Source organism: Phocoena sinus, chromosome 1, assembly GCF_008692025.1.
Source record: "Phocoena sinus isolate mPhoSin1 chromosome 1, mPhoSin1.pri, whole genome shotgun sequence".
NCBI lineage: Eukaryota > Metazoa > Chordata > Mammalia > Artiodactyla > Phocoenidae > Phocoena > Phocoena sinus.
Window position 1 is genome coordinate 70,675,054 of NC_045763.1, and position 22,577 is coordinate 70,697,630.

Sequence of the window (22,577 nt, forward strand, 5' to 3'; positions counted from 1 at the left end):
GCCTTTCATACCTTAAGCGTTAAGAAACTTCAAAACCTCAATGCCTTTAGTATCCATAATACATTGTTTTAGCACTCTTTCACTATTACTTTGTTCATGTCCTCATATACAACTTTATGTAGATTAAATTCTATGTTCAATCATTAAATTTATTTGCCTGCACATATATTCAGTTATCTTACACTTCTCTCACTTTATCTTATCCACTGGGCTAAACAATAACCCTGGTTACATCCACTTTTCTTGCTTCCATACTGGTATAGTTAAATATGGTTGGAAAATGTATACTCACACTGCCATACATGTGTGCGCACACACACTATATTCAACTCACTTCAATTTCTTGAAAATGAAATCATATAGGCCCAATATTCTTGCAATATTTTCCCAGTAAGTTAATCTCCTACTCTCCTAGATGACTATATTTTTACTTTCTCTCTCATTAAATATTTAACACTTTACCCTGTCCTAACTCTAATCTGATTTAATCATGATTCAGATTTCATGTGGAAGATAAAAGCAATCAACATAGAAACGTGAAAGTTCTCTCCCCAATGAGAATCCACTCTCATACCTGCATCTGTATGCATGCACTGTCACTTTCCTCAGGCACAATGGATGATCTACCCAAGCCGCTATCAATGACCAAATTCTCATCTTGTGTACTACTTCCCATCTCTTCTCATCTATTTAAGGTCATTGCTATAGTAATGTTTTTCTCTCTAATGAAAAATTACTATGTCCATTTTTCCCTGTTTACTGTGTCTTTTCCAACATCAGTAGTTGGAGGGAGACTTGAGGTCAATAGATATAGTTGTATTTGAAATATGACAAAAATACAGAAAAGTACACAAATCATAAGTGTATAGATTGATGCTTTTTCACAAAGTGAACACAGTGATGTAACCAGTACTGAGCTCAGGAGAAAGAACAGGATCAGCACCTCAGAAGTCCCACTTGTGACCCCCGCCAGTGTCAGCCACCATTTTGACTTCTCACACTTTTTCCCATTCTATACAAATGGAAATTACAATATATGCTTTTTATAGTTTGGCTTCTTTTGCTTAACATGATGTGTATGATATTCATTTACATTACTGTGGATAGTTGTAGTTCATTCATTCTCAATACTCTATAGTTTTCTATTGTATAAATACACCAGAATTTACTTACCCTTTTTACCTAGGATGGACATTTGAGTTACTTCTAGTCTGGTAGTATTACTACTATAAGTAGTGTTGTTATGAACACTCTTGCTTCTGTCTTCTTGTGAAAAGATACATGTATTTCAACTAGTGTATAACTAGGAATGGAATGGCATATTATATTTAGATTTATAATATGTATCTAATACATGTATATATTGATAGATTAACTATCAGTGTGGTTGTCTGCAAAAGAAAGGGTCTTAATTGTAAGAAAAGGTACAGAATATAGTGTACAAGATCTATGGGTTTAAATAATGTCAATATGTTTAGTTTCTCAAATATATTTATCTGCAGTCCAGAATTTCTTTGGAACTCTAGATTCAGCTTTCCATTGGCCAACTCAAACTTTCCACCTTGCTGACTGATGAATATCTCAAATTAACCTACCACATCATACTTTAGTCCTTTGCCCAAACTTGTTCCCTCTCTAGTCTACTCCGTCTTGTACAATAGCAATTCCAGTATTTCAAGTAGTGTTATTTAGCGATATGATATTCAAATCATCTTCAACTCTTCTCTTTCTTTCAGACTCTGCTTTAATATTTGGCAAATTCCATCAGCTTTACTATAAATACTCAGAATTTGACTACTTCTCAACAGCTCCACTGTTAATAAGGTCAGTCAATTTAAGTCTGTCAACCATTCAGAACTCATCAGAGTCATCGTCTCTCCATTCAGTCTTGCAATAGCCTGTAACAATTCTCCTTGATTTTGCCCTTACCCCTTTCAGTTTATTTTTAACATAAGAGTCAGAATAAACTCATGAACCCATAAAACATAACGAGTTCACTTTGCTAAGAACCCTCTAATGTCTTTCAATCTCATTCTAAGTAAATCCAAAATCGTTATACAGTAATGACTCATAGGCTCCAACGTTATTTTCTTTCCACCACTTTCTGTCGCATTTTTCTCTGTGTTTCTGACTATTCTTTTTACCATCCTGGTTCTCCATTCTGTTCACTGGCTTCCTTGCTGTTCTCCTAACACAGTCTTGCTTCAATGTAGACTATTTGCATTTATTGTTCTAAATGTGTGAAATAGTATTTTCCCCAAATACTTGATGACTTCCTCCCTCACTTCCTTCAGCTTTTTATTAGAATGTCTTCTTTCAAAAGGCTTTTCCTGACTACCCTGTTAAAAATTGCATTCATAATCCATGACCTCCCCTTTATGTTTCCTTTTAATTATCTTTTTTTAGTAAACAAATTTTCCTAGTAGAAACTGTGCTCCACACATGCCAGTAACTTTTCTGCTTAGTTCACTTTATATTAAACAAGGAAAGTTTAATATATTATTCTTGTACAAAACTGGAGTTTAGGAAAGTGGCTGCTATACAGTATTTATGTAACATATGTTATTGAATGAAGCAAAAACTTCAATAGATTTATTATTTGAGACTCCTCATTGAACATATTCTTATTTTTAGGCCAAAGTCCTAGCCTCTCTACTCTGTCAACTGTCAAGCCAAAAACTCAGCAAGACTCTTTTAACTTCACACAATAATTGAATGAAATAAATATAAGGCTGTGTTTTTCTTATTTTTTTGAGAAAATTAGGTTACACCATATAAACGTCCTACCAAGGTAAGTCCCATAAGCAATACTGGCCATGTGATACTAATGACATTGTGAGTAAACTGATCAAAGCCAATCATCTACTTTGGTTTCTTATTATATGCTGTTTTAAGAACTAACTAATTTAATATATAAATAAATAAAGTTCCTTACAAAGGCTGTTTCATACCTCTACTATATTCCAAACATTAGTAAAATAACTGGATAAATGAATCTGTATCTGCCCATTTCAAAAACCTAGAAAGTGACTCATATATTTAAATGTGTATAATTTTTAATGAGATTGCAAGTGCCCTGGAGATTTGGGTCAGTCATCGACTCCAACAGAATAGACTTTAGAATTTGATTGTGAGAAAAACTGGTTTTGGAAGTCTGAAAACAACGTTTATCAGATTTGTGAAAGAGGGTAATTAATTTAATGTTTATGTATGTCAATTTCCTCTTCTGTAAAATGATGATAAGAAATATTTATTTCATTTCATAGGTATTAACTGAGCAGCTACTGCATAGTAAGCACTGTGCTTAGTGAGTGTGTGGTACTATAGTTGCAAAATGAATAGTATAAAACATGAGACAAATAATTATATAAACTAAATTACACGATAGAGCATTTCAAATTCTAAAACAAAATGAATATGGTAGCTACTTTTATTTTTTCTTTCTTTTTTTTTTTTTTTGTGGTACGCGGGCCTCTCACTGTTGTGGCCTCTCCCGTTGCGTAGCACAGGCTCTGGACGCGCAGGCTCAGCGGCCATGGCTCACGGGCCCAGCTGCTCCGCGGCATGTGGGATCTTTCCGGACAGGGGCACGAACCCGTGTTCCCTGCCTCGGCAGGCGGACTCTCAACCACTGTGCCACCAGGGAAGCCCCCTATTTTTTCTATTTTTATTGGGAGGTTGAATTATTTTCCATCCTTGAAGAGAACATTTCCAAAATAATATTGAAAAATTGAAATTAAGGTATGATGGTAACATTATTAATTTCATTATACAAAAAGGAGCTTTAATGTTTATAGTAAGAACATTACATAAAAAAGGGAAAAATACAAGGTTAAAAATGTATAACCATACATTAATGCTAGATTATTAGTTTTTTATTTATACATTTAATTAATGCTTATTAATAGCCATGAAAAGACAGTATGCTGGTAACCATGAAATACTGAGAGAAGAGTAAAATTAAATTATATAATGGTGGCTGTCATTTACTAATGGAATTTATATATCAGGCACAGTGATAAGTGCTTTAAACCAGTTATCTCATATAATCCTCTCAACAGCCCAGTAAGGCTGGTTGTCAGTGTATCTATCACAGTGGACATGAATTTTGGAAGAGAAATTTCTAGATTTCCAGCTCTGTCATTCGTGCAAGTTAATAGGTATCTAAATGTGGGCATGCTAATAAACATATACAAGCCTCATCAGTAAATGTGGGAAAATGACAAATCCCATCTTGTACACATGAAACAATAGATGTAAGGAGATTTGCGTACTTATTATTTTTTTGATACAGTGTTAAATAAATGCTATTACAGAAATGTCTCAATAAATGATATCTATTACAATAAGGTCAGCTTATTAGCCTCATTTTACAGATGAAGAAATTGTGTCCCAGAGAAAGTAAATAGTATGGTCAAGGTCTCCCCAGCTGGTAAGTAACAGAACTTGGATTTGAACCAAAGCACACCTGACCCTGTTGTCTGTGCTTCTAACAAACTCTCCATGTTGCCTTCGTTCTTGACTTTAAGAAGTTTTTAATGTACTTGGTGAGAAAGAAATATATTTGTAATCAGATATTGAAATGAGATTCTTTCTCGAGTTTTAAGCAAAGGCCAAGAACATTACAACAGATAAGGGAAGGTGTCAGATTACTTGAAAGGAACATGCTAAGAGATTATGAAAATTATTCTACCAACATTAGCTCTTCATCTACCTTGATGTTCAAAAATAAAGTTGAAAGGACTGGAAAATAGTGTTCTTTGGGAGAGTGTTGTCAGTAGGCTATATGTTCTCTTATGAAGGAAAGGGGGGTACTTTTTCTCCAGCATAAGGTTGAGGGGCTTCAACAGAAATGCTTAGAGAACTTGATATGAGCCTGGGATTTCAGGGGGCACAAAGATAGGTTTTAACTTTATTGAGACAATTCCAAGGGTAAATGGCAGAGGCTAGATGGCTTTTAGATGGAGTAGGTATGATAGAGAGGTTTGCATTGGGAGAACTAACTCGATCAGAACTATGCTGCCTATTGTGTTTCTAAAAAGTAATCTCACACAAGAGGACCACCTGGGGGTCAAAGATACCCTACTGAGGCTTTGGGGATAGTGGGGAATCAATAGTAGGCACAACAAGAAGAGTCACATTATTTATACCAAATCATTTTCCGTTGGAGTTTTCCAGGAGAAGTTTCTTTGAGGAGGCTTAAAAAAATTCCTATAAGATAATGAGCCTGAAATTGTACATCTGTCATCAGAAGCAACCTGAGGCAGATTATAACTGTACCAGCCAAGTTGAATCCTTTTTACCACTTCACTCTCCTTCTCGTATCCCAGCTTCAACTTGGAGAGGCAAGAAATTATAACTGTTTAGTGAATTGAGAAGGACACAGACTAGAACTAATAAAGACATTGACCCTATGTCTCCCTGCTCCAAAAATCACCACTTGAGGCTTCCAACCAGGGGTGGAGAAACTTTCCAAAGATAAGAGCTCAGAATTGTGATATTATATTGAATAGAGCTTAATTAGTAAAATGAGTCTGTTCCTATAACTAAAAGTAATCAGAATATATGGAACCTGTCACAAATACCTTTACCTAAAAGATAAATACAATAGGTCAGGAAATATATGAAAATCCATAAATGCGCATAGCTCAGAAAAGGATGGGTAGCCACAGACTTCTGGATACATATGAAGTAAGATCTGGTAACTAATGATATAGGAGATAAAGGGGGAAAAAGAATCCCGGATGATTCTCAAATTTTGAGTTAGTATGACTGGAAAAGAGATATCAATTATATTAGACCATTCATATTAAGAAAAAGGAAACAAAACAGGAATCCTCCTAAATCATGTCTAATATTTAATAGTAAATACTTTATTCTTCCATTCAGATGTGGCACATGAAACTATATATCTTGGTCAGATAATACATGTTTAAAAAGTTCCTATGTACTTGGTTATGTGAAAGGACAGTCAAAACCCTTTAAGCTAGGATATTTTTTTCTCTTGCTAATTTTTACAACAGAAAGGATTTATATTTATATCTACAAATGGATATTAAAATTCTTCTCATGAGAGCACTCAGAATTTGCTTCGCTTCTTATACCCCCATCTTACTGTTCCCAAAGCAGTTTAATACTTCAGCCCGTATGTGTAGTGTCAAATATGTTTCATATTCAAGTACCACTTCTAAATTTGGGATTATTTATAGAACTTTATCCTGATATTTTAAGATTCAGACAATGAGTTGCTAACCTAGCAAGACATAGTATGCCCCATTCCTATCAACTAAGCTCCTGCTTCATTCTGAACCTAGTGTTCGCTGCTTAAGTTTGGGACACTTAGCACCTTTTTCTCTCCCTGGAATTGAATCCCAGCTCTAACTCTACATCTTCCACCTCACTTGATCTGTCAGTTTGGTTATTATCACTTACATGTATTACAATAACCTTAACATATAAAAAGCTGTTGCCCCCAGTACAGTGTCATGTTGTCAGAATTACTTATAACCAGGGGTTATAGTTAAAATATTTAACATTGAGGAGTCACTGGCATCTATTACTCAGAAGGGTTGCTGCCTGGGGCTCTGGAACAGACTCCTGGAATTTCCTTGCTGAGTATATTAACATTGTGGTTGTTCACTTTTATCATCAGGAAGGAGACCCCAGGGAAGAAAATAGGATAACAGAGACACTATGAGTGGAGCGGCATTCAAGGACTTAATGTGGTAACAACTTACATGTTTCATGGATTAACAACTGGTCCAGTCATTCTCGTGCATATAAACTGCATTCTTGGCTAAATAGAAAGTCACACTATTTGAAAGATGATGGAAGTTTGTGAGGGGAATGAGGGAATTCCTGGACTAAAAGCTTGATTTAGCAGCATCCGCTTTGTCAGTCAGTGTCTGACAAATGTTCTTAGCCCACTCTAAAATCTCATTTCTAGAACAATGAATCTGTGAATCTGATACATTATAGATCTGTTTAAAAGCCTCGGTGGCTCTCTGTTTCTTATGGAACACAAGGCAAATTCATGGTACTGTAATCTAATGCTGTAAACAAAGATGCAAAATATGTATATCTTTTCTCTACCATTCCCCACCTCGCCTACATTTCAAACACATTTTTGAATGCCTGTGTTTTGATATTGTGTTTCGACAAAAAGATTAATGAGTCTTTGTCTTACAGTCTGTTGAGTTTGCCATGTGATTCAATAATTACAGGGCTATGTTATGAGTGTTGATAGTAACATGTCCCAAGTTCTGTGGGACCAGATTTGGGAGTGACTCCCTGAACTTGGTAAAGCAGACAAAAACAATGGAGTTGGGAACAAATTTTTTAAAGAGATGACATATGAGTTTATTCTGGATGAATGAGTAGGAGGTGGGCTTCACCGATTCTTGCAGAAGAGGAGAAAGTAACAAAGCAAGACAGACAGTTTACACAGCCACATTAAAACAAGAAAAGTAATTCCCTGCTTGGGAAAGAATACACAGCTGGGGAAATGTGAATGGGAGATGAGGGAACTAATCATAAATGACGATTATAATATGCTAAGGAGTTTTAAATCTATTTAGTAGGCATTAGGTGCCATGTTCCATAATTATAATGACACCCTGTAAACATCCTCAAAGGCTCCCCATTGCCTTCGAAACTAAATAGCCTGCTAAGATTTAAATTGAGCAAAGTGTATTCTAAAAGTAGTGTGGATTAATGCATTGTGATTATTGGTTTATCTGCCTCCCTTTTAATTCTATGAATCCTTTGAATCCTTTCTATGAATCCTTCTATGAATTCTAGAATTCTGTGAATCCTTTCTATGAAGGAAATATATCATAGTCTCTGAAACCAAGTCATTGCTCAATATTTTGGATAAGTGAATGATGTCTTAAAATCATCAAGCAAAATAACTACAAAAACAAGAATCTTTATGCCTTGTTTCTCCATTCTATGGCCTTATACACTTCAAAGGAAAAGTAAATGTAGTTCCATGATCTATTATTCCTGGCTTCAATGGCAAATGTGATTTAAATATTTAAGGGAATAAAATGACTTCAAAGTTTTGGCCCTAAGGGGCTTCCCTGGTGGCGCAGTGGTTGAGAGTCCGCCTGCCGATGCAGGGGACACGGGTTCGTGCCCTGGTCTGGGAAGATCCCACGTGCCACGGAGCGGCTGGGCCCGTGAGCCATGGCCGCTGAGCCTGCGCGTCCGGAGCCTGTGCTCCGCAACGGGAGAGGCCACAGCAGTGAGAGGCCATTTGGCCCTGATGTAAGTCCCTGTACTCGAGTAGTTTTATTAACTATTTTAAGAGAAGATTTACTGTAATAAGATTCCCACTACTAAAATCCAGTTTAATCCAATTTAATCCCAAAGGACACAGTAAAATATTATTAAGTGTAGTCACCATGCTACACATAACATTCCCATGACTTCTTTATTTCATGTACCTTTGGATCCTCCTCACTCATTTCACCCACCTCCAACCCCCTGCCTCTGTTCTCTGTATTCCACAACCACCAATCTGTTATCTGTATCTATGAGCTTGTTTTTGTTTTTAGACTCCACTTATAAGTGAGATTATATGGTACTTGTGTTTATCCGACTTATTTCACTTAGCATAATGCCCTCAAGGTCCATCCATGTTGTCACAAGTGGTAAGATTTCCTTCTTTTCTTATGAGTGAAATATATATATATATATATATATATATATATGTGTGTGTGTGTGTGTGTGTTCATTGATGGACACTTAGATTGCTTCCATGTCTTGACTAACATATATGACGTTACAATTAACATGAAGTGTACATAATTCCTTGAGTTAGTGTTTTTACATTTTTTGGATAAATACCTGGAAATGGAATGCTGGATCATATGGTAATTATATTTTTAATTTTTTTAGTGAACTGTATACTGTTTTTCATAGTGACTGCACCAGTTTACATCCCCACTAAGAGTGCACATGTGTTTCTTTTAATCTAGAACTTTTTATTCGTTATTTCTAGTCTTTTTGATAAAAGCAATTCTAACAGGTGTGAGGTGATATCTCATTGTGTTTTTTTTTTTTCATTGTGGTTTTGATTTGCATTTCTCTGATGATTAGTGATGTTGAGCATCTTTTCATGTATCTGTTGGCCATCTATATAACTTCTTTGGAAATATGTCTATTCAAATTGCCCGTTTTTAGTTGGATTGGGTTTTTGCTATTGAGTCATATGGGTTCTTTATATATTTTGGATATTAATTCCTTATCAGTTTATTTATTAATTTTTAAAGTTAATTTCTATTTAGATCTCACTATGTGCTGCCCTCCATAAAAAGCGGGTTTAAGTTTGATTTCACTTAATACTTCCAACAACCTTGTTAGGAAGCCTGTTAGCCTTTGTTTATCAGTAGAGAAACTGCATCTTTGTTAATTTGTCTAAGAAATCACAATTACATGCTGCAGAATCAGAATCCAAACTCAAGAAATATGGTTCTACTGATGGGTGTGCCATATCTTTCCTATACAGTGCTTTCAATTTAAACTGTGTGGTTTCTGTTTTCTTACTTTTGTTGATCTATTTTTCTTTTCTTTAACTACTATCCATTATTAAAATTGGATATGGTTAATTGTTAAACTTATTTATATTATATCCTTATGGACTACTATTTTTCTTGCTTTACAAGCTAATAAAAGCCTCTGTCAATCACCATACTGACACAAAAAGTATAAGACCATGGCATTCAGTGCAGCTTTCTGGACTCATACTGTCTCCAGGTAAGAGAAACAGTGGGTTTTATTGTGTACTTTATTTTATATTGTTTTATTTTTATCCAAGAATCATTCATATATTAGTCTTCTAGGGCTACCACAGCAAAATACTACAGACAAGGTGGCTTAAACAACTGAAATTTATTTTCTCACAGTTTTGGAGACTGGAAATCCAAGATCAAGGTGTTAGCAGACTTGGGGCTTTCATTTTGGCTTGCAAATGGTCACCTTCTTGTTGTGTCTTCACGTGACCTTTTTCCCTGTTTGCTTGCATCACTAGTGTCTCTCTTCTTATAAGGAGAGAAGTCATATTGGATTAAGGCCCTACTCTTATAATCTTGTTTAACTTTAACTACCCTTTAAAGGCCCTATCTCCAAATATAGTCTTATTAGGTGTTAGGGCTTCAACATATGAAATTGAGGGAAACACAATTTAGTCCATAACAAGGCATACCCTTTAAAAATACCTAATATTATAGTGGGCTTACAATGAATGGAAATTATCTCTGTCAAGCCCTATTCCTCAGGATCAATTATTTTAAACCATTTTTAAAAATTTTTATTGGAGTATAGTTGATTTACAATGTTGTGTTAGTTTCAGGTATACAGCAAGGTGAATCACTTATACATATACGTATATCCACTCTTTTTTTTTTTTTTTAATATTCTTTTCCCATATAGGCCATTACAGAGTATTGTGTAGAGTTCCCTGATCCAGCAATCCTGGGCATATATGCAGAGAAAACCATAAGTTAAAAATATACATGCCCCTCAACATTCATTGTAGCACTATTTACAATAGCCAGGATGTGGAAGCAACCTAAATGTCCATCAACAGAGGAATGGATAAAAAAGATATGATTTATATATATATATATAAACATCGTTATTGGGGTATAATTGCTTTATGATGGTGTGTTAGTTTCTGCTTTATAACAAAGTGAATCAGTTATACATATACATATGTTCCCATATGTCTTCCCTCTTGCATCTCCCTCCCTCCCACCCTCCCTATCCCACCCCTCCAGGCGGTCACAAAGCACCAAGCCGATATCCCTGTGCCATGCTGCTGCTTCCCACTAGCTGTCTACCTTACGTTTGTTAGTGTATATATGTCCATGCCTCTCTCTCGCCCTGTCACAGCTCACCCTTCTCCCTCCCCATATCCTCAAGTCCATTCTCCTCTAGGTCTGTGTCTTTATTCCTGTCTTACCCCTAGGCTCTTCATGACATTGTTTTTTTTCTTAAATTGCATATATATGTGTTAGCATACGGTATTTGTCTTTCTCTTTCTGACTGACTTCACTCTGTATGACAGACTCTAGGTCTATCCACCTCATTACAAATAGCTCAATTTCGTTTCTTTTTATGGCTGAGTAATATTCCATTGTATATATGTGCCACATCTTCTTTATCCATTCATCCGATGATGGGCACTTAGGTTGTTTCCATCTCCAGGCTATTGTAAATAGAGCTGCAGTGAACATTTTGGTACATGACTATTTTTGAATTTTGGTTTTCTCAGGGTATATGCCCAGTAGTGGGATTGCTGGGTCATATGGTAGTTCTATTTGTAGTTTTTTAAGGAACCTCCATACTGTTCTCCATAGTGGCTGAACCAATTCACATTCCCACCAGCAGTGCAAGAGTGTTCCCTTTTCTCCACACCCTCTCCAGCATTTATTGTTTCTAGATTTTTTGATGATGGCCATTCTGACTGGTGTGAGATGATATCTCATTGTAGTTTTGATTTGCATTTCTCTAATGATTAATGATGATGAGCATTCTTTCATGTGTTTGTTGGGAGTCCGTATATCTTCTTTGGAACAAACAACCCAATCCAAAAATGGGCAGAAGACTTAAATGGTCCATATATTTTTAACAATTTTTGCTTCTAGTTTAACTCATGCTCCCTTCTGAATCTCTAAATAATATGCTTTTCTTGTTTTTTTCTTGATATATCAATTTTCAATTGTATTCTCTTTACTTATTTGCTATGATCAGTGATGCTTACTACCTTAACCACATCTCTTTCCCATTTACACCTCCTTCCATTCTCACTGTTCTCAGTTCAACCATTGGTGATCTCAGCTTCTTCAGACATAATATTTATTTTTAAAGTTGAGATATAATTCACATATCTTATAAAGTGTATAATCCAGTAATTTTAGTATATTTACGGTGGGGGGGAGTTTTTCAGGTCCCAAATCTTTGTTAGGTTTCAGTCCCATCGTATATAGTACCTATTTCTTACTTAGGCATTCAACACACTTGTCACTCCAGAGATACCCTGAATTAAGAAACAGAAGTTGAAACTCTATATCAAAACTTGACCAGTCATTGTATGTGGGCTGCTGCAGGGAGGGCCCACAACTTTGGGTGGCATTCCTCTTTGGTTGGTCCTTCATTGTTCATAGGTCAGTATAGAGCCTCCAAAGGAATACCCAATCATCCTTGCCTGTGTGGTTAGACCACATCCTACTGAGCTCTGGTTAATGAACCAATGATCCTTACTTTTAGGTAAGAAAAAAATCCCAGGAGGCATTGCCCATCTCTCTATGCTGACTCTTTTTCCTCTGAACAAAATACAATTTCTGAATGCTAAGTCTCTCCCCTAACTTTTCTCTGCCCCGACTCTGCTACCCTACCCTGGACTCTGTTTCAAAAATATTTTTGCCCTATCAGGGCAGGCCCAATAGCAGGTCCACTAACTTTTAACTTATTATCTATAACACATGATATCTGAGTTGACTTAGATCATCCCCTTTTCTGATCACGTTGCTGAAACCTCCTAACTAGACTTCGATATTTAACATCAGAAGTGCCATTTTCACAGTAGAATCCTGTTCCAGAGGCCCACACAGAGGAGCAAATAAAATCCTGAGTAGTTACCTCAATTGATTTAACAATCCCTGCCAAGGTAAAAGCCTGGAGAGGAGAAAAAAAAAAAAAAAATTTCTGATTACTTCTCTCCCCTCTTGCCTCCTCCTCTTTCTCTCTCTACATTGTACCCTCCTGCTACCATAGAAATGGCTTACTTATAAATGGACATAGGCATTATCTTCTGTATTTTTCAAAAAAATTAATTCAATAATTACTCCAGATTGGCCGATGATATGCTTAGAGCATATTATTGTTTTAAAAAATTTTATGCTTTCTCTTTTGATAGAACATTCTCAGTTTCAAGGTTATTTTCTAGCTGGAAAAATCATATTTTTTATGTGTCAGAAGATGAATGTTACTTTGGTGTGGATCTTTGATAATTCCTACATGATAAGTCCTATTTTAAGACCTCACATCATCATCACCACTACCACCACCATCTTCTTAGGCAGATGCGTGCCTTGATCAGAGAAGAGAAAAAAATCTTTCAGACAAAAAAAAAAAAAAAAAAAGAGGAAAAAGACAAATAATTTTAAAAAGGTAATGTTATATAGATATGAAACTAAAACTGTATCATACATAAATAAATATATGAAATGCTCAAAGAAGAAAAGTTAAACACATTTTCATAGAACATTAAAAATAATGATGTAAATTGTATATATTCTACTGGGAGGTATACTAAATAGCATTTTTCTATATACATTTGACCAGATGTGGACTACTGTTTATGTTAATATAACTTATATAATACTCACTTGAATAATCTTTAAGATTTCTTTCTAGAACCCAATGCCAATTATTCTAGTAATCATGTAACATAAATTCTGTTTTTGTTGTCTGAAAAACAACTTCAGTATTCCTGGTTATATTTATTGATTATATTGAACTGTTTGACAGAAATGTTTAAAACTGAACTGTTAATAAAATGGAAAAAGCTTTATTTCTAAGATGTTAGAATGCTATATTTCTGTTATATGTTAGATAACTAATGTACCTCAACAATTTATTTTTGGCCATATTTTTTGGCCAAGATATAAATTTGAAAATAATATCTTCAAAATACTTTAATTTTCTTTTTTAAAATTTATGTAACCCTGTAAGTCCCGTTTGGGTCACTATATTTTTAAAAAGATAAAAGAGGCCTTCCCTGGTGGTGCAGTGGTTGAGAGTCTGCCTGCCGATGCAGGGGACACAGGTTCGTGCCCCAGTCTGGAAAGATCCCACATGCTGCAGAGTGGCTGGGCCCCTGGGCCATGGCCGCTGAGCCTGCGCGTCCGGAGCCTGTGCTCCGCAATGGGAGAGGCCACAACAGTGAGAGGCCCGCATACCGCAAAACAAACAAACAAAAAACAGAAAAAAAGATAAAAGATGCGAATTGTTTTCGAGTAAGCTAAAATAACAAGAAATGTCACAATTGAGAGCTGATTTTCTTTCATAAGGCAATGAGTGATTTGTTACAAGTGAAATAAATGTGAATGTAATATTTCAGCATTCTAAATCAAATTAAGCTCCAAGTGTTTTACATAGACACAGAACGGAAATTATCTTAAACATTATTAAAATCTTGTGTAATTATTGACTAAGTCTGGCAGTGATGTTTTATATTCCTTATTGGATACTGTGTACTTTGAAGGGCCTCACTGTGCTGGATAAATATATATATATATCATTTTAGACAGGTACTTTAGGAGAATCACGGATTGAACGCCAAGCCCATTGATGAGCTAGAATAGAATATCATTATTCTTTTGGTAGGTTTTATAAAATAAAATCTATATTTAATAAATACAGTTATTATGTGATTGGTATGTACTTGAAAAGTAAATGGAAATTGATTACTTATAGGCAAGATATTAAGAAGTGTCATCACCTGTTTCTGATTGGGAAAATGTTTTAAGCTAATCTCTTGAGTTCACTTAAAATTCTTCACTCTTGGAGAACCACGAATTTTCCTGAAATCAGGTTGGTTGGTTGGCTACAGTGAAAAGAATTTATAAAATATTTGTGGTATTTGTCTAGTAATTTGATAAAGTGTAGAAGAGCTCTTGCAATAATCTTTGAAATGCATTTATTTGGTAGCAAAAATAAGTTTAAGATAGAGTATAGTGAGTGGTTTAAAAATTTGGTCAAACAACTTTTCATAAAATTTTCATAAACCTCATTCTGCATCCTCAGGACATTGCAAATATTGTCTTTATCAAAAACAAAATATCTATGATTATGACTTTATAGCAGCAAGCCATTTTCCAATTTTTAAAAAAATAAAATGATTTACATTAGTTTTACAAGTTTGTATTATCAGCTTAACATCCCTACTAAGTAGTCAGCAGAGAAAGGAAGTTACCTCCAAAGCACGTTCCTTTCAACCATAGATCAAACCAAACTTTTTACAAAAAATATCAGCAGAAGAAGCACAAAATCAAAAACTCATTGGACCCTCTAAAGGGTCCAGTTAAGAAATAATGAATCCATGTGAAAATAGCAGTCTTTCTACACATCATATTTTATAAAATTATTGTATCGATTATTTTTAAACATTTCCAGTTTTTATAATGTAACTGATCTAATTTCACTATGAAACAAATGTTTGCTATCCCAAATTAAAAGGGATCATAGATAACAGAAATGTGATTTTTATATTGGCATAAAGATTATAAAAACATCTTGTCAACATTCATTAACATTTGAAAGTGTGAATTTATAATTTGTATTTTCTGATGTTAAAATTGGTGGTAACACAGATCTATAGTAATGACATTTTTAAAAATATAGAAAAATTAAACTAACTACTGTGTAGCACAGATGAGCCAAATCAAATTTGCAATATTGTAAAGAGTTTCAATTAATTAATTTTGTGTGTGTATGTGATTTTTGTGACTGGCAGCTTGGAAATTTTCAGTAAACATAAAACGTGCTACTTTGGTTAATAGGCTGCAAGTTGAGGAAGTATTGAGACACAGGTCTGAGCTGAGACACAAGGGTAGAATCGTCATTGACTCCTACAGGTCAGAGATTTAGGTCAAAAAATTCCAAGTTATCTTTTCTAATATTGTTAATAATAAAATATTTAACTGAACTTATTAACAAGTAGGTAAATAATTGTTATTTAACATGGGTTTTAGAGGTATACTATGTTATAAAATATTGCTATTGTATGTATTCCTGCCTTGGTGAAATCTATAACTTACTTCACAAGAACATTTTAAAATAAGTTCAGATTTCCATACAATTTGAGATAGGAAGATAAAGTGAGTTAGAGGAAAATTTTTAAGTGCTTTTTTGTAGGTAAAAAAAAAAAGAGGATAGGTCTAGCATTTTTTCAGTAAAATAAATTTCAAAATGGAAAATTTTAAATTAAAAAAAAATCTACCCCAAGACATAAAAATGTAAATATATTTTTAGACTCTTCTCCTATAGATTTAATGTATTATCATTATGTAATAAATTGTATTAGAGAGAATACTTCCTAAGGAAAGTAATTTTATAACATACCTTCATCAGATTATTTCTTAGTAATGAAGCAGTCTTTTATTTTTCTGTTGTGAATTTTATTCTGAAATTGAAAAATCACTGAGGAATACTTCATATTTTTCTCTCCTATAAAACAAAAGAAAAAGAGTTTTAAAACCACTAGAATATTATATGTGAAAATATTCAGATACTTAAGTGGGATTGATCTTAAATAACACATTCTTATAAACTTATCATTTGCATTTTGTAAATCTCACAAATACAATAAGAACAGAATTACAGTATAAATATAAATATTTTCCAAATTTGCCTAAAGGACACCTATCCCCCAAATAAAAACTTACACACTGGAAAAAAGAAATTATACCAAAATTATATCACCCTTTTTCAGAAAGTACTTTGTTTATGTAAATATGATACTTGGTAATAAGAAAAAGTTAGAATAATATAGAAAGTACCAAGAATCAATTGAAAATTTTCCCAAATATCATCATTTATAAATGATTATTATTTACGTTATAATAATTGCCTGTGCAGACATATCCCCCAAATAGTATCATAGTAAATATATTTTTATATTACTGTGAAATATAAATATGAGTGCATATATATTTTTTACAAGTAATTATAAGGCAAGTAATTGTGTAACCATTATCTAAGAAAAGAAAAGGAACATTGACAGTCACATTGAGGTATACTTATGTGTCACTCACTGATCATCAAACCATCCTACTTTCTGAAAGTTTAACTTCACTGACTTTTTTCATAATTATTTTATTTTCCTTTAGATTTGAACTCCTGTTTATTGACACCTAAATATCAGAGTTAGTGTTTGTTTTGCGCTTATATCTGTGTGTGCATGTGTATATGTGCATGTGTTTCTTTGGTTGAATATTATGTTTGTGAGATTTATCCATGCTACTGTAAGGGGTTCATTTTTACTGAAATACAGTACTCCATTGTGTGACCCTACTATGAATTACAAATTCCTTCTTTAGTTGTTGGATTGATTACTGCAGAAATAATGTATCAAACATTTAGTGAGCAAGATTTCCTGTTTCCCCAATTTTCTCCTATACATTTTAGTTCTTGCTAATTTGATGGGCTTAAACAGTGTATCATTGTGGCTTAAATTTATGTTTCCTTAATTAATAACAACATGAATGACCTTTTATTTTAATTTATTGGTCACTAGGATTTTTCCTTTTGTACTGTACCTGCACAAGCCTTGGAAACATTGATCTGTTGGGCTGTCTTGTTTTGTAGGTGTGACTTTTATACTCTGGATGTTGGGTCTAAAGCATTTACATGTGAGACAAGTATATTCTCTCACTCTCTAGCTTCTTCATTCTCTCTCTAGTTTCTCTTCCTGGGTTAAATGTTCTTAATTTTAATTTAGTAAAAACATATTATTTCTTTCAGTGATTTTGTTTTTCTTGTCTCATTTAAGATGTACTGCCTTATGTAACATTTATGAATTGATTGTTCTCTCACATTTAGGTTTTTATCCCACCTGGAACTGATTTTTGCTTTGGATGGGATGTTAAAGATCAATGTCTTTTTTGTTTGTTTGGTTTTTTTAATGACAAAGCCAGTGCCAATTGTAAAAGTCTTTTTCTATTTCCAACTCATCTAGCCATCTTTGTCACATATTGAGTTTCTGTATATTCACACATTTGTTTTAAGATTCTATATATTGGATGCTATTTTAAGTGGCATTTTATTTTCTAATTGGTTTTGTAGATGTTTAGTAATATAACTGATTTTTCTACATTGACCTTCTACCTAGCAACCTTGCAGAAGTCACATTAATTCTAATAATTTACCTATAGAAATGTTGAAATTTCTATATGTATAGTAATATAATCTGTAAATAATAAAATTATGGTTTTGTTTTTCTTTCTAGCCATATACTTTGCATTTTTTTCCCTTAGCTCATTTCATTGACAGACATTCCATTCCAGGCTGAATAGACATGGTGAAAGTGACCACTCTTATCTTGTACCCAGACTCAGAAGGACGGTTCAGTATTTGAACTGCTCTAGGTATTTGTAGTCACTTACAAATAATCAAATTAAAGAAATTTTATGTCATTATTAGTATTGTTATAAATGGATCACAAATTTAATAAAGACTTTATTGCATCTGTTGAGATGATAATGTATTTTTCTTCTCTAGTTGCATATAAATATACACACACATTTATTATAAATTTATAATAGCATATATAAATATCTTTTTATATATATTCATATATGCACATAGAAATACACACACACACATTCCTGTTATAAAATACTTCTCAAATCCTCTTTTATTGCTTCTTATTTCTTTAATCAGAAATGGGTACCAAATATTTTACAAAGTCTTTTCAGCATCTGTGGAAGAAGTGACATGTGCATATGTGAGTTTTTTTTGTTTTTTGTTTTTTCCTCTAATGCTGCATGTTAATAATTTCTGAATATAAATTATACCTGCATTCCTGGTATAAGTAAATGAATATTTACTATTATTTCATTTAGTATTTATTTTATTTTTTATTTCTATTGATATGAGTATTTAAGACTATGCATTTCCTTCTGATTATTTCTTTACATGTCTCGTATTTTATGTGTTACTTTTTAATCATTTAATTATTTTTAAATCATTATTATTATCATCATTTTTAGTGGTTCTTTTATTTTGGTTTGCACTTCCTCTTTCACTAAGAAATTATTTAACAGAAAGATATTTTTTTTAAACCTCTGTGTGGAATGAATTGTCTTTAGATTTGTTATAAATTAATTAAATTTTTATCACATTAGAATCAGAGAATTTTATTTGGATTATTATTATTTTAAGAAACAGATTTTCTTTGTGATCTAATATATGATAAATTTTTGGAAAACCTCTATGTGCATTTGAGAAAAGATACATTCTGTAGTAATAGGTATAATGTTTTATGCATATTAATAAGATCAACCTTATTGATTTTATTGTTTAGACATACTATATCTTCACATATTTTTGCCCACTTCACCTATCCTGGACTAATAACACAATGTATCTCTTATTGTTATTTTTCTCTTATCTGATATTATTTTTGGTTTTCAGTTAATTCTTGTTTGTATACTTAATATTTTCGGTTAAGTGTCATACATTTTGTGTAGAAAAAAAGTAAGAATAATGTGAAGGCTAGAGGCTATTCTTCTCTATAGAATATTTACTGTCCTTCTCACAGGCAGATCAATTAACAGCCCTACACAAAGATTCAATTGATTCTAAACTAAACTTCAGTGTTGTAAGCACTTGTCTATTTATAATTCTCCCTCATTGGAAGAATGTAATCCACCGGGTCCTAAGAGGAAGCCTGGGATGTTCATAGAATTCTTTGAACCTTGCAGGCCCTGAACTCCCATTGTGTCTCCTCAGTGTTGGCAGTCTTCTAAGACTTCTGTCAGTGCTCTACTTGTCACCCTTTCCTTCTCCTCAGATTCTTAGGTTCTTGGACTTCACCTTTGAATTGGCAAATACCTTAGGAGAAAAGATGGTTTCAAGAGTCAAATTCAACATTTTGGTCTTCTGTCTTACTCAGAGTGTTGGCCTCACAAGTCCTTGTGTCTTTAGTGGCTTTCTGATAATTTCAAATAGGCATATTAAACATTTGTCTGGTTTGTTGCTTGTTAACAGTGAGTTGGTCTGAAATAAGCTGGTCCATCATTGTCACATGTAACACCTGTTCCATTTTAAAGGAAAACATTCAGTTTTGAATAAGAATTCTCTTTTCTTATTTATCTTTTCACTTAATTTTAGCAATGAAATATTCATTTACAATGTGTTCTGTATAAACACCTATATTTGGGGAAATATTGCTGCATTGACAATTCAAAATTTTTCCAAGGAATTCTTAATGATCAAGAAGAGACAGTTAAGGTAGACTTTTCATTATCAGTTTCTTATACTTTCATATTTTTATCAACAAAATATTAAATGCATGTTATATTGGTAAGTTTGTTTCCCCCAAGTTTCTAATCTTAAGGATGTAGTACTCTACTTACCATCAATAGATATTGCCCTTGTCTGTGTAGCTTCAAGTTATTAATACTATAAACCGAGGAAGCAAAACTTTTTTTTCTTTTAAACCATATCTTCTATAAAATATTTATTACAGCTATGTCCAGAACTAAAACAGAAGACACAGAGGTTCAAGATGGTGGAGGAGTAGGTGGACATGGAGTTCATCTCTCTCCACTGATGCATCAGGAATACACCTATAGATGCAATAATTCTCACAGAACACCAGCTGAAAAGTAGCAGAAGACCTTAGACACTGGAATGGACTATTAAGATCCCTGCATAACTGGGTAGGAAGAAAAAAAAGAAGGGAGAAAGAGGAGGAGAGGAAGCAGGATGGGACCTGCACCCTGGGGCAGTGGAGCTGTAGGGAAACCCTCTCTCTGATGGAGAAATCAATTGGGATGGAAGGGAAGCATTTGAGGCTGTCAGAAGAGGGTGAAGCAGCTGATCTGTGGCAGATGGGACAGAGTGAGAAATACACAGATGGTCTGTACCACGGTCCTATGTGCCCTGGATTGGGAGGTCTGTTCACAGGTGTGCAAGGAGGCTGGGAGATGGTGCGTGAGGATTGGAGATCAGGCCCAAAGTGAGAACTACAGTTGACTGTGGAGAGATGGACTGAGGGGATGAAAGGGAAGAAATCCACAGCAGGGAATGGCTATGGAGAAAGACTGGACTGCCATGGAAGCGGGTGCTATTGCTGAGTCACACACAGGGGGTGGAGGACTATGGTAACCTCTTTCTTCCCACATGCTGGTACCTGCCAACAGCAATTAAAAAAAAGCCCACTCAGGGCTGGCTATTGAGTGCCGGCTGCTGAGCAATAAAAAAGGCCTCCTCAGGGGTGGCTCTCATGCACCAGCTGACAGGTGCCAGAAAAAAACAGGTCAGGGTTGGTCTTCTTGAGCCTTATGCGGGGCACCAGAAAAGGCCCTCACTAGGGTCATATCTCTTGCTCCCATGGCCACTGGCTTCTCTACACATTTGGCGCTGCCAGGGCTCCTGCGATCCAAGCAGTCATAACACCTCTGTGCCAGGTCCTTATAGGGGCAGACCCAAGAGCTCCAAAGCAACCTCAGGACCAGACTCCTGTGGGTAGACCACACAGAGAGATGGGGATAAAACCAAAGCTAAACCACAGGGACAGGGTGACTAAGGAAGAAGATCAAAAATGTTTCCATCAGCTGTACAAGCTTCAGATTAAATCCCTGCAATCAGCTAGGTAGACTGTGCGTCTATGGAATTTCTGAGTAGACAATGAGTGTTCCCACAAATGAAAACAGTCTAGCTCTGGCAGCTGTGGACTTTGGGGGCAGCACACACAGGAATTGGGCGAGGTCAGAGTCTGAGTGGTCCCACAGGGCCCACAGCAGGTCCAGAGACCAGCCCAGAGACAGAGGAGGGTCTCTTGGGGAGACAGAGGTGGGCTGTGGCTCATGGCATGTAAGGTCACTTACAGCAGAGACCCCAGGGAAACATAATTATTACTATTAATTTTATTATGTTTTGAGTCATTCTGTTGTTGGTTCTAACTTTCTTTTTTTGGCTTCTTTTCATTCTTTTTTGGTTGTTTGTTTCTTTGGTGATGTTTTAGTTTTTTTCTTTTTAGTCTCTTGAGATCTCCATGTTTTGTAACATCTTTTATTTTTAGTTTTTTAATAAATTTCTATTTTTACTTTGCTTTTCTGTGGTTCTGTGTTTGTTTCCCTTATTTGTTTCTTCTTCTTTTTCTTTAATATATTTTTCTTTCTTTCTTTAAAAAGATATTTCCATTTCTACTTGCTTTTCTGTTGTCCTGTGTTTTTTCCCATTTTATTTTATTATTATTTTTTAAAATCATTTTTATTGGTTTGTTCTGTGTCTTTGTTTATTCTTCAGTTGGCACACTGCTTTAGTTTTGTTTTTAGGTTATGTGTTTCTGCTAGTTTAAAACCTAATTGTTTGATTTTGTTTTTGAGTTCTTCTGTTTGTCTGGTTTTTCTCTTTTTGTTTTATTCAGCTCTGTTTTTGGTTTTTTTACATGTGGGTGTTTCCTTGTTTCTGGTTTTGTTTGATTGATTTTGTTTCTACAATTTCTCAGGTTTTTTTTTTTAATATTTTCTATTTTTTTAAAAAAAATTGTTTCTATGTTGCCTTGCTGTTGTTCTGTCTTCTTTCCCGTTTCTCTTTTTCTTATCATTTTCATCAGTTGGTTTTGTCTCTGCTTCATTCTTCAGTTGGCCCTCTGGTTTTGTCTTTTCATTTTGTGTTTTTGTCAGCTTTCTTCTTAGTTGTTTGATTTTGTTCTTGGGTTCTTTTGTTTATCTGGTTGTTCTCTTGCTTTTTGATTTATTTGGTTCTGTTTTGTTTCTTGTGTGTGTGTATGTTTCCTTGTTTCTGTTTGTTTCATTATTTTTTACCATTTGTCTAGG